Source organism: Pogona vitticeps, chromosome 5 (assembly GCF_051106095.1).
Source record: "Pogona vitticeps strain Pit_001003342236 chromosome 5, PviZW2.1, whole genome shotgun sequence".
Lineage (NCBI taxonomy): Eukaryota > Metazoa > Chordata > Lepidosauria > Squamata > Agamidae > Pogona > Pogona vitticeps.
The window spans coordinates 74,821,444-74,835,011 of NC_135787.1; the positions used below are offsets into that span (position 1 = coordinate 74,821,444).

The 13,568-nt window shown below is 43.5% G+C and overlaps 1 long non-coding RNA gene across 1 annotated transcript; it reads left to right on the forward strand.

Annotated features, from left to right (window-relative positions):
- Positions 1-2,136: 2,136 nt before the first annotated feature.
- Positions 2,137-4,296, forward strand: LOC144589414 (uncharacterized). The gene is made up of 2 exons (XR_013545503.1): positions 2,137-3,767; positions 3,945-4,296. It is a non-coding gene; the product is annotated as an uncharacterized LOC144589414 (long non-coding RNA).
- The last annotated feature ends 9,272 nt before the right edge of the window (positions 4,297-13,568 follow it).

Here is a 13,568-nt window from a genome sequence, read left to right on the forward strand (position 1 = left end):
GCACAGTCTGATACTCAGGCAGTCTAGTGTTAACAGTATGTTTTATTAAGTGATCAGGGTGATTTTGTGCCATCATCCCGGTTGTACTAGGCCCTTCCCTGTGTGTTATGTGCTGAATAGTCAGAACTGACTTCTAGGGATTTTAAGGTAATTGAAATATTTACAGAGTAGTTTTACCAGCTCCAGTCCACACCTCAGAAGTTTCCACAGCTGAGTGGGATCTGAACCCAGGCTCTGTGAAGCGCAGTCTGGTACTCAATCCACTACACCAGTGGTTCTTAACCTTTGTTACTCGGATGCTTTTGAACTGCAACTCCCAGAAACCCCAGTCAGGACAGCTGGTGGTGAAGGCTTCTGGGAGTTGCAGTCCAAAACTCCTGAGTAACCCAAGGTTACTCAGTGCACTACACCATACTGGGTGAGCTTCTCTACTCACCCATTAATTCAGAGATGAGTAGAGGGTTCATAAAGAAGGATCTACTTACTGGTAAGTCTCAAAGTGATTTTCAGCCTGAGCAACAGTTCATGATTCCCTGTTGTTTAATAGTAACAGCAGCCAAAGGATTTCCTCATGCCCCCAAAAATTAAGAGCCTGAAATGAAGAAATCAGAAGGAGGTAATCAGAAGTAATTGTTTTTCTCTTTCGTTTTTTTTTTCCTTGTTTTTGTTCTTTCATTTTTTTTAACAGTGAGCTTTGAGACGTTGAAACTTTTTGCTTGGTCCCACAACTCTCTTCTTGTAATAACATGCAATTAAGTAATTTGTTCTGTAAGATAAAATGGCTCTTAAGAAGATATTGCTTAGGGTAAAAATGAAAGCTGGAAAAACTCCAAGGACATGTTGGTGATAAGTCTGACAAGGCTGTTTTTGTTAATCTTGAATGGCCACAGTTCTTAGATCCATTGAGCTATATGAACCGACATGCACTTTAATGTACAATTGATTATGGCTGGTGTGTATGAGAAAGAATTCTAGTTTTTGAAAATGGTGATTAATTTATTAATTAGCATTATTTTTGGGAAAAACAATTTGCAATAAACATAGGTATGAATATAACAAGCTTCTTTAGGCAACAGCAGATCATTTATTTATCTAGTCCACTCCACTTTGCTACAGTAGGCTTCCTGGATCACAGACAGGGCGGTTGCTTGACACATGGTCACAAAATAAAATGTTGATGTGCATAAAATTAGTGAATGTTGATATTTATTCAGAGACAGAGAAAAAGAAATAATACAAATAAAAGAACATCATGCCATAGTGGGAATTGTTCACTAAATAGCTCAGTGAGTTAAGTATCTACCTGGTTGTGAAGCCTACCTGTATCTAAGAAGAGTAGCCTCTGACAGTGATCCAGAAAGGTATGGGTAGGAGCACTCTGGGGACTGCCTGATTCAAATTGGCACTTATGTTGTCTGATCGCTAGCAAAAGAAGCGAATCAGCCTGTCCACACAGCAGACCAAACAGCAGGACAAATACCCTTGCTGTCATCCCTTAAGCAACCTGAGTGCCTACTCCTACTATCCAGCTGTCAGGTCTTGACAGCTTCAGGTCTTGACCAGGTCTTGGGCAGTTTCAAAGTTTTAATATCTCTTGTTAGAATTCTTTAGCTTTTAACCGAACTTGGATTGAACAGCTTTTCAGAGAGAGTGTGGTCTCAAACAGAAGAGTATCCAATGTAAAGGGGTACACATTGCCAATCTAAGCAGAAGTCACATAGGATCCTTCCCATTGGACTTTCAAAAGACGACTGCCCGCCCTGATGCAGGGCTGGAATGGGCCGAGGCCAGATTGGGCGGTGACTCAGCCACAGATAGGCCAACATTAGGAGATAGGCGGCCTGTCGAGACGGGAGCCTGAGTCACTGGTGGATGTGACTCCTCTCTCTCAGAAGTTGAGTCCTGAGCCTCCCTAGAAGATTCTTGCAAAATCGGTGATGGTAAAGTGACCTGCGGGGGCTCGAGATGGACAGATTTGGCTCGCTTTGTCTTCTTAACAATAGATTTCTCCTTTTTCTTTTCAGACCGCTTGCGGGTTCGAGCTGAAGGTTTTGATGTCGAAGCCGACCTTAGTTTTGACACAGGCTTGGACTTATCAGCACCCTCCTTAGGTCGAGGAGATGGAATCAGTGGAACGGGAGCTAGCTGTCGGGATTGGCGCTCAACCGAGGGTGATCTCACCACATCCATAGAGGCTGTCCCTGGGTTCAAGGATCTCTCCCAAAGGTAGGATCTCAGTTATTGGAGCCTCAATATGAACACTGGTCTGGTTAATTTTTTACAGGCTGCGCAGGAGTGAGTGGGGTGCTGCTCCTGAAACACAATAAGAAGAGCTTGAATCCATCAGAAGAGGGGATTTTATTCAAGCACTCAACACACCGTTTGAATGGAGCTGTATAGGCCATAAGTGGGAAACCAGAGGGATAGACGGTTGAAGAAATGGGGGGACAGGAAGCCAAAAGGCAGGAAAGGCAAAAAATAGAACAAACTCACTGGGGGAACGATGATTAGATTATTGAAAATAAGAAGGTATCAATTTAGACATAATTAGAAGAGGAAGTCGTACTAAATTGCTCAATAGAGAAAAAGGGCTCTTTTCTTCTGAAGGTCCGATCAGCTTGGTGGAAAAAAGAACTGACGGGAATCTTGGGTGGGCGGAGCATGTGCCCCACGGGGGAACATCCCACTAAATTGTTACTTTTAGCTCTAGAATCTTCCGAGACATTCAGCGCAGCCACAGAACCCATTTGTGTGCATTCACAGAGGCCACGAAGAAGAAGCACATGTTCTGTGCATCTTTGTTATGCTTACCCTTGAGAAATTTATGTGCTTTCATAAAAGTGACATTAAACAGCAACACTTGTACAATTTAGACACACTCTAAGTCTGCAGTGCAGATATGTCCAACTCTTTAAGGTGTGTGATATGTAAGATGTAAATATCTTTGACTGACAGCTATTTCAATATTTAGTTCTTACAGCTCACACACCTTAGAGATGGGCATAACTTCATTGAAAACTGAGAGTGCATCTAAATAGCACAGGTGTAGCCTTTTATTATCACTTTTAGCTGTCAGAGTACTTTCCTGCTGAATCCTAAGGTCTGTAGTTAAGGGAAGCACTGCATGAGAGACCTCCAATGGTGTTCTACAGGGGAATGGACTCCAGTCCTGTAGCAGAGAAGTACCTCAGAGATTTACACGTCACGGGATTCTGAGGGATAGAGCCATGGCAGTCAGTGGTGTCAAACCACTTTCACTGTGCTGATGCACCTAACCTGCTTTTTGCAGTCATGCCTTCTCCCCAGGGAATCCTGAAAAATATAGTATGCTGAAAAACTCCTTTTGGTAACTAATGGACATTCTTTAAACCAAAGGAGAAATGTCTCCACTGCTAAGTGCTCCTTTCATTTATTTCATTATAGTGGGGTCACAGTGGTATTAACACATGGTCAAATCTGACGGATTGTCTAAAATCTCCTGATGTCATTTAGTTTACTGTGTGATCCCTTGTTGTTTAGGATAGCCAGCTTCATACAAGAAGGAAACGTTCCTAACCAGAAACAGCCACAAGAAAAGGCATGAGGATGGGAAATGCAAAACTGTCTAGCCATTTAAAGTCAGGAATAATTTCTACACTACTAGAATTTCTAGTTTTAATTCAAAAATCAAAACTGAAGAATATATAACTAAGTTTGTCTGCCAAAAGCTGTTCAGAATCCTAACTGAACTACAACTCCCAGGTTTCTCAAAAGCTTGTGAAGAGAAGGTTTCGTTTAGTCGTTTAGTCATGTCCGACTCTTCGTGACCCCATGGACCAGAGCACGCCAGGCCCTCCTGTCTTCCACTGCCTCCCAGAGTTGTGTCAAATTCATGTTGGTTGCCTCGCAGACACTGTCCAGCCATCTCATCCTCGGTCGTCCCCTTCTCCTCTTGTGAAGAGAAGGTAATAAATGAGAATACATTGGGACCCAAAATGCACTTTATGTGTTGGAGGCATTATCATACAATGTGCACCCAATGCCCCATGCCCTTCTGTGACTGGGAACCCTGTCCAATCTGCCAAGTAACAAGGAAGCGACGTGATTGGCTGGGTGGTGCATGTGGCCCGCTTATCCAGAAGAGCCTAAAGGAGGAGGGGGCTGGAGGGCTGGAAAGGACGGAGATGAAAAAGTCTCACAGAAGGAGGCTGTGATGTTGGGCTATTGGGTTGCAACTGCAAAAGAACCGAAGCTTAGATCTGTTTCCCAAATTGTTGTTACTTTGTAATAAAGAAAATATCAGTTTTTATTATTTAAGCACTGGGTCTGGTGTGGCTAATGAGTGATGTCAAACCTTTTAATGGAAAGCTATTTTAAAAAGTGACAAGCTTAGGCTTGGGAGCTGGTCACTCCTTCTTGTCGTCTGGCCATCCCTGCCTAAAATGATCAAGATACAAAAGTAGTCATAATTCCATACCCTCACGTCTGACACCACAGCAAATATAACATCTGGTAAGTTACAAAAACAGTAATCTGTCATTAGAAAAATAAATTCCTTAAGTGCTGATTGTTGGTTGTTGTCAGAACAGCTGCTTTTCTTGTTTCCTGTAATTTGCAACTTGGGCTTTCTCTGTTTTGTGATTGGTCTTCAGGCTATGAGGACCTTCTTCCTGTGCAAATCCGATTTCTCAGACTCAAAAGTCTTTTTCAACACTAGTGTGACTTATGCCCTCTAGACAATTTATCTTATACAGTATTTATCTTATAGAGGCACAGTGACTAGAAGGGCTGGAGCAAGACATTTTCCTGTGTCAGGCAGAAGAGTATAGGGTGCCTTCAGTCTACTCCGGGTCAAGGTGCAAAATACTCAGGGTCAGCCAAATTATTTTACCATCTGGAGCAGAAAATTCCACAAGCACCTTTTCCCCTCTTCCTTGCAATAAAAATATTACAGGGATAAATGAAATTGCGAAGCTTGTCTTTTCATAATACCCCAAATTAGCTGCCTGAGGCATTTGCTTCACTCTGACTGTCAGGGCTGACCCTGAGCAAATGAGACAAATCCATCTGCTGCAGACAAATGTTGTCAGATAATCACAATAGTAGGAAGCCAAGCACCTTATCTTTCTTTCTTTTTTAAAATTGCACCTCTCAGGTCTGTCAGGACCAGGCTAAGCGCTGAGAGGCTTGGCAACTTGAGAACCAACAACCAGCTCGCCAGTGGCAAAGGGAGCAACAGGGGCAAGTGATCTCATCCCAGAGGCGCCTCAGTCAGTCTGCCTATGGGGGACCAGAAGGGCAGGCTGCAGCTTCTCCCCACCCCATACATCGCTGTCCAGGAGAGTCCAGCCAGGTCTGGGTAGAGTTTGGGTGTGCCTCTCACAAGGATTAGGGGACGTGGTTGCGCTGCGGGCTAAACCGCAGAAGCCTTTGTGTGCTGCAGGGTCAGAAGACCCGCAGTCGTAAGATCGAATCCACGTGACGGAGTGAGCACCCGTCGCTTGTCCCAGCTCCTCGCCAACCTAGCAGTTCGAAAGCATGTAAATGCGAGTAGATAAATAGGTACCATCTCGGTGGGAAGGTAAACAGCATTCTGAATCTAAGTCGCGCTAGCCACGTGACAACGGAAAACTGTCTTCGGACAAACGCTGGCTCTACGGCTTGGAAAGGGGGATGAGCACCACCCCCTAGAGTCGAACATGACTGACTAAAATGTCAAGGGGAACCTTTACCTTTACCTCACAAGGATTACCACACCTACAGGATGGCAGCTGCCAGCTGTGACTATGGAGGTGTAGCAGGGGAAGGAGTCTTCACCACTCAACTCCAAAGACAGCTGACCATTTGCATGCAATACCTCGGTTGTGGCAACACTGTGCCTGGCGCACCTACAAGGGGTCCTGAAACTGGTAGAGGAGATGGGGCTCCACTCCTCCCAGTAAAAGTTCTTTGAGATGCCTGGCCCCAGAGACTGTGGGAGTGGAGCTAACTCCCTGGTGTCCTCTGTTGGTGGTTTTATGTCTTGGCTGTGTTGGCCCTTTAAGAGTTTAATTGCTCAGATGATGAGCCTGTTCCAGAAGCTACACTCTGTGTCATTATGGGAGAGGGAGCGGGGCCATCACACAGGTTTTTTCCACTTTTTGTTACAGAGTTTTGAATTTCTGGTAAAATTCTCCTTTTGCTATGCAGGAAGACAGAGATCCACAGACTAGCTACAAAGTCTCCCAGAATCCATCCCTTTCTCATTAACTGGCACTCAGAATCTCAATAATTCCCTCTGAGATGATCACAGGAGAAAAATTTAAAAAGACATCTTTTCTTCCAATTAATTGAAGCTACAGACTTGTTTATGCTGCTTTCTTTATTGCACACAACCAACCGAACAGATCAACAGCAAACAAAGAACTACCATCAATTCAGGAAAGAGAGAGAAAGAGCATTCCGCAAACAGGTGGGGTTCTGTTTGAATTCAAGGCCTGGAAGGAACAATTGGCTAGTACTGGATAGACAATCATCTCAGTCCAGACAAGTCCTTCCCAGTCACACAAACCACAGACAACATGTGAGGCTGCAAATAAAACTCCAGCACTTTTCAAGGAAGGAAGGAAGGAAGGATAAAGGAACAGTAGAAGCATTGCTTGGCATGTTATTTGTCTAATAACTAAATGAAACCCAGAAATATAATGGCTGAAGCTGCTGCTTCCATTCAAGCAGACTGAGAGAAAATGTCATCTGTTAAATTTCTGCATATCATGTAGCTATCAACAACTCAACCTTAAACATACAGCAGAATAATTTTGCAGAAGAAGTGAGATGCTACAGCACATTTGTTTAATGTGGATATTATTCAGAGAAAGAGTGAAGAAACTAGATTCTTAACAATACACATTTTTAAAAAATGTATCATCCTAATTAATTGTTTTGTGCTACTGTGTGCAATCTTTCTTTCTTTCTTTTTCCTCCCAGAAAGGAATTAGTCAGCACAGTCAGTGATGAGAGTTGAGCCATTATTTAGCATTAGTGCTTTCTAAGTATATAACTGTTGGAGTTTTTTCGAACCTCGCATGCTGCCTTCAGTAGGTTTGGCTCTGTGGGATCTTTCTCAGCTGGGATGACTGTCAATCTATCCAGCATTAGCCAGTGCTTCCCTCCTTCCTCTGAATTCAAAGAGAGCCACACCTCTCTGCTAAGAGCTTCCCCCCTCCCTTGTCTGTTGGAGTAAATAAGTCTGTTTGCAGTCTGTAAGTGTACTGAGACCTGTTGCTGCAGGCAGCCATGTTTTGTTAATTTGCTGCTTGATCTGTTCTAGTGTAACTAATGAAAACTTTCATTCTTTCTCATACCAACGTCTGAGAGTGAGTTATTTGTCACCATCGTCATCACAGAACTGCAGAGCTAGAATGGACCTTATGGACCATCAAGTTCACCCCCTATCAAGGAGGCACAGTGGGAACTCCCGACCTCTGGCTCTGCAGCCAGATGCCTAAACCACTGAGCTATCCAGCAGTTTACTCTACTGAGACTGTAAGTGCCAGTTGATGAGGAAAAATGGTTGTACAGTACTAGTTTGGAGAACTTAAAGCTATTCTGCTCAGTGAGTCCCTGCACTTCTGCTGCACAGCTAGAAGAATTTAACCAGATATTCAAAACTCTGCAACAATAACCTTGGTGTGTTTATTAACTAATTTGTAAGTGTGACTCCTCCTTAAAAATTAACGTGTTTGGATAAACCCGCTAGGTTTTATGTTCATTGATTCCTCACCACCTTAAGATATAAGATTAACAGAGGAAAACAGGGATGTTTTTGCCCCTCACAAGCCATGGGAGACAGTTACAAGATGTTCTGCTGCATTCCACTGACTGAACTCCCCTGTCCCCCCCCCCCTTCCTTAACTCTACATGTTTCTGACACTTCCAGGGTGAAGGAGATCTGGTTTGATTCTGTGAGGGAGGTTCTAGGAAGGTACATTTCTGTAACAGACACAGAGCGAGTGCAAGGGCAGCGTCTGTTGTACATTGTACAATGTTCTGTTTGTTTTGGCAGGCTTTTCTGTGTGGGGCTGACTCTGGGCAGGGTTTTCGCAGCCTTGATTCTAGCAACCGCAATCAACCTGTTACCAAGTTTGCCATTCTGCTGACGTGGTTTCTTGGCTGCTACTAGACCGCATGACTCGCTCGGCCTCTCCCCAGCTCAGGAAAGAGAGACTTCATTCACCTCACCCCCCCTGAGAAAGCAGTGAGATGTGAATAGTTAACCAAAGAGATTGTGTAATAAATGCTTTATAACCGTCTTCCCTTATGACAGGGAAAGGAGTTATAATACTGTGTTATTCCTGAAACATTTCCAGAGCAGTACATCAGAGCTCTTCTGTAGCGCAAACCACAAATCTGTAACTTAAACTACAGCAAGTGGATTTTACTCCATTTATTCCTGCCTGTTCTATTTAGGATGGGATTCTTCTCGCCCCTCACAGGGGCAGTTAATGAATCAAGTAAGAGGGTTTTTCAAAATTTTCAGGGTTGTATCTCCTGCTCTGGACTCAATCAACATTTCCCCAAAAGGGATACAAGACAGTACACACTGTGGGGAGGGGGGGGGCTGAGTTGGCCCTAACACGGGGGGGGGGGAGAGAAATGCAGCACAGTTCTCCATGGCTCTGATGGTTCCAGTAAGACTCATGGTAGGAAGCAGCCAGAATAAGACAAGGGTGAAGAATCTCTACTCCACCACCCTGTTTTGTTGAGTTCCTGTTCCTGTTCTCATCAGCCCTAGCTAGCCTGGCTGAAAGTGAGGTACAATTTATCAACATCTGGAGGACCAAAAAATCCCAAATTATTCCATCAACCTGAGAAGGACCAAGATACCCATTCTGGAGTAAATGGCATTCATTCTGTGACTTTCAGCTGTGAAATTAAATTTGAAGGTACACATAATAAAGAGCATTCCATATATTTCTCTCTCCAAATTAGCCATAATATCAGGGACAGCTTGTGGACTGAACAAGGAGAGTGTCCCTCCCACAAAATTATTGGGGCATTCCCACCTACTTCAGTCACAAGTCACCTATACCTTATCTTCTGGTATCTATCAATTCCAGTGCCATCTTCATTATTAGGTGTGCAGTTCTTCGGCAGGAATGGAATGTCTTCTGATTTACTGGGTAGTCCCTTGAACAACACAAGATAGTGATAAATGGAACATCTTGGCGTCCAAGAAAAGGGTTGCCTAATTTGAATATCTCAGAGCGGGGTACCCCTGCTACAATGGCAAGCTGACTATAGGGATACATTTCTTGTGGTGGAGTTGGGTTGGAAAAAAATGGGGCAATAATAATAATTGTGATTCATCAAGTTGATCTATGGAAATCTACCAGAATTTTCTAAGTATACAGTACTCAAAAGTGGTTTACCAGTCCGTCCTTCTGGTGTTGCTAAGATGGGGTAGGAGAACATTTTAAAAATGACCGTGCTCAGGTATGAGAGAACAAAGACACAATGGGAGAGAAAGAGGAAAAAAGCATTGTGACTCTTATCAGCTTGAAGTCTGCTCACTCCCTTTTAAAAAGTAAGTTGCCCAATAAGAGGTATCACCCAGTCTTGCATGTGCCAAACTTGGTGTCCTTTAAATGTATTGAGTGAAAACACCAATCATCATGTGGCTTGCTCAAGAAAGTGAGCAGTAGGAATTACAGTAGGACCTGCATATGTGCTGAGGATTGGTTCCAATACTGGATACAGAAAACTGCAGATGATGCTGAAAGAGAGAGAGAGTGAGAGGACAAGAAACGGGGCTGGGAATTATTTTCAAATGCATTACCAGAACTAGCCACTAGAGGGTGCCAGAGACCATGCTATGTCATCTTCATTAACAAGTATTCATAGAAGAGTCTCTGGCACCCTCCAGTATTCGGTTCTGGTAATACATGTGAAAATAGGGTTTTTTCTGTCTATGCAACAAGTCCCAGAATTACTAGCTAGCATGACTAGAGCAGGGTCTTAGTTCCCCAAAGTATGTGTTCAAAGCTTTGCAACAGTTTATTTTTGGCAGCTGAATGGTGTTATGTTTATAACAGACACGTAAGGATTCGATCAGACAGTGGCATAAAGATTGCATTGGACCACACTGGAAAGGGTCACTTTCAGAGTGCAATCTTGAAAGGGACCCTTTAAAGCAACTTTTCCATCTTATCCCAATCATACCAGCCTACTCCAAAAATAAAATAAAATAAAATAAAATAAATAAAAAGAACAGCCCTGCCACTAGATCAAAAAAGTCCAAATGGGATGGAAGAGGGTTGAGCTGGTTCACAATCTGCACTACATTGTCTGAGCACCAGCAAATAGAGCTAACCAGACTGTCAGTGTTCTCAAATGCAATTTGATTCATCTTCTGATCACACTTTTAGTCTGTTTCAGAATGTATAATAAGTCCTGGAACAGCTTTAAGAATAACAGATTTACTTCAGTTTGAGCTTTCATAGATTATAATCCATTTCTTCAAATATAAATGAACAGTAAACCTCATTAATAGGACAATGCATACAGATTTATTATTATATTTATTTATTTAAAATATTTGTAAGCCCCCTTTCTCCCCAAAAGGACCCAAGGTGGCTTACATCACTAAAACAGTATTTAAAAGCTAAAACAGGTATACAAATATTAAAAAAAAATAATTAAACAAGTCCTATATAAAAATGGTAACTAAAATCAATATTAAAACACATTTAAAACAACAGTCTATTTAAAACCCCTCTCAGACCCCCAGTCATTAAGGAAAAGCCTGCCTGAATAGAAAGGTCTTTGGCTGCCTGAAGAAGGACAGTAAAGATGGGGCCAACCTGGCTTCCTGTGGGAGGGAGTTCCAGAGTCTGGGAGCAGCGACAAGGAAGGCCCTCTCCCGTGTTCCCACCGAATGCACCTGTGAGGGTGATGAGACTGAGAGAAAGGCCTGCCCTGATGATCTTAATACCTGGGCAGGCTCATAGAAGGAGATGCAATCTTTCAGATAGCTTAGATCCAAAGCATTTAGGGTTTGTTGGTTAAAACCAGCCCTTTGAATTGTGCCTGGAAACAGATTGGCAGCCAGTGGAGCTGTTGTAACAGGAGGGCTACATGTCCCCTGTAAGCAGCCCCAGTTAACAATCTGGCTGCGGCATTTTGGATCCGTTGGAGTTTCTGAATGCTTTCCAAAGGCAGACCGACATAGAGTGTGTTACAGTAATCCAACCGAGATGTAATTAGGGCATGTGTCACCATGGCACATCAGACCTCTCAAGAAATGGGTGCAGCTAGTTTTCACTGTGCAAAAGCTGCCCTGGCCACTGCTGAAACCTGGGCGTCCAGGCTCAGAGAGGAATCCAGGAACTTCCTGAGCTGCGTGCCTATGTTTTCAGAGGGAGTGTAACCCCATCCAGCAGAGGCTGCAAACCTATTCCTTGATCTGCTTTTTGACTGACCAGGAGCTTCTCTGTCTTGTAAGGATTAAGTTTCTTTTCTTTTTTTTCACCTTCATCCAGCCCATTACTGACACTAGACACTGATTTAGAACTGAAACAGCTTCCTTGGGTTTAGATGGAAAGGAGAGATAGAGTTGGGTGTCATCAGCATACTGGTGACACCGACTGAACCCCAAAACTCCAGACCACCTCTCCTGGTGGTTTCATGTAGATGTTAAATAGCATAGGAGACAAAACAGACCCCTGAGGAAAATCACAGTCCAAAGGCCAACATGTTGAACAGGAGTCTCCCAGCACCACACGCTGGGCTCTCCCTTCCAGGAAGGAACAGAGCCATTGTAAGATAGTGCCTCCAAGTCCCATCCCAGAGAAAGGGCCCAGAAGGACACCATAGTTGATGGTATTGAAAGCTGCTGAGAGGTCCGGCAGAACCAACAGGGACACACTTCCCCTATCCTGTTCCTGGTGAAGGTCATCCTCCAAGGTGACCAAAGCAGTCCCTGTCTGACTGAAGCCTGAAGCCAGATTGAAATGGATCTCAATAATCCATCTCATCCAGGAGCCCCTGGAGCTGAGAAGTCACATCCCACTCCAGCACTTACAGAGCTAGTGCTGTGCAGTTAACATTAATTCCAAATGAGACCAGCATATCCCATGTGTCCGAAGAAGTGGATTTAGATCCATAAAGCTCACACTAAAGCAAATTTGTCTTTAAAGTAACACAATATATATCCTTGATTTTTTTTCTTATCCTTCCAATTTTGCCAGTACTGTATACCTTTTGTTGTGCATCATGATGCATTCTCGCCCCCTAGTGGTCAAGCAAGGTAGGAACACACATTGGTATCCCTAAACATTGCTGTAACTACAGGGCCAGGGGATGAATATTTAACGTTTGTATCCCAACTTCATTTTGTACCAACTAAAGGTCTCAGATTCCAAAGCAACCTAATCTATTTTATGGATTGCCTGACATGTGTTTTCTGCCATGCAACATACAGTATTGCAGTTTCAAAGCTAGAATAAGAATTTTGAATGGTCACATAATTCTCTCTGGTTGTGTGGCACAAATATGCAGCATTATGGTGGTGAGGCGTGGTGGCGCTGCAGTCTAAACCGCAGCCCTGTGTGCTGCAGGGTCAGAAGACCAGCAGTCATAAGATCAAATCCACATGATGGAGTGAGCTCCTGTCGTTTTGTCCCAGCTTCTTGCCAACTTAGCAGTTCAAAAGCAGGCAAATGCGAGTAGATAAATAGGTACCACCTCGGTGGCAAGGTAAAACAGCGTTCCCTAGTCACGCTGGCCACGTGACAACAGAAATTGTCTTCGGACAAGCGCTGGCTCTACAGCTTGAAAACGGGATGAGCAACGCCCCCTAGAGTCGGACACGACTGGACTAAAAAATGTCAAGGGGAACCTTTACCTTTATGATGATGAGAAGAAGGACACCCTTTCTCTGTTGAACCCATCTTTCCAGCTGCTGGTATAAGCACTTGCACTACAGCCTTGTTGCTTTGCTTCTCTTTCTTACCTGGATATTTATTTCGGATGTTCAAAACCCTTAGAGTGGGAAGGCCTTGATGGAAAACCCACACTAGTAGAAGCAGAAAAGCCAATGATGCACCTATGTATTGCATACATGTAGTGAGTATGTACCATAAGAATGGAGAATTCCAATCTCCAGCCATTACTCCATCCACTTAGCTCAGGATTATCTGCTCTTACTGTATTGGGTGCTTCTAGACCTTTCACCATGTTCACATTTTTGCTGATATGGTGGGGGCCAATGTAAATGCAATGGTCAGACTGTTAAACTAGACTCAACGAGAGCTGGGTTCAAATACTTTGGGTAGAGTGGGCGGCATATAAATTAAATAAATAAAATAAATAAATAAATAAATAAATAAATAAATAAATACTAGGCTGTACAGCTCACCGCATGACTTTGGACTAGTCACCTTCTCTATAAGGTGGAGAAAAGAACCAAGAACCACTGGGACCATCTGGATATGCAGTATAACCAATGTTCCTTCATTCCAGAGCCCCATCCACCCTCCAAAACTGCTTTGAACCTTGTGAACCTCTAACACAACCCTTCCCTTAAACACACACACACACATACACACATT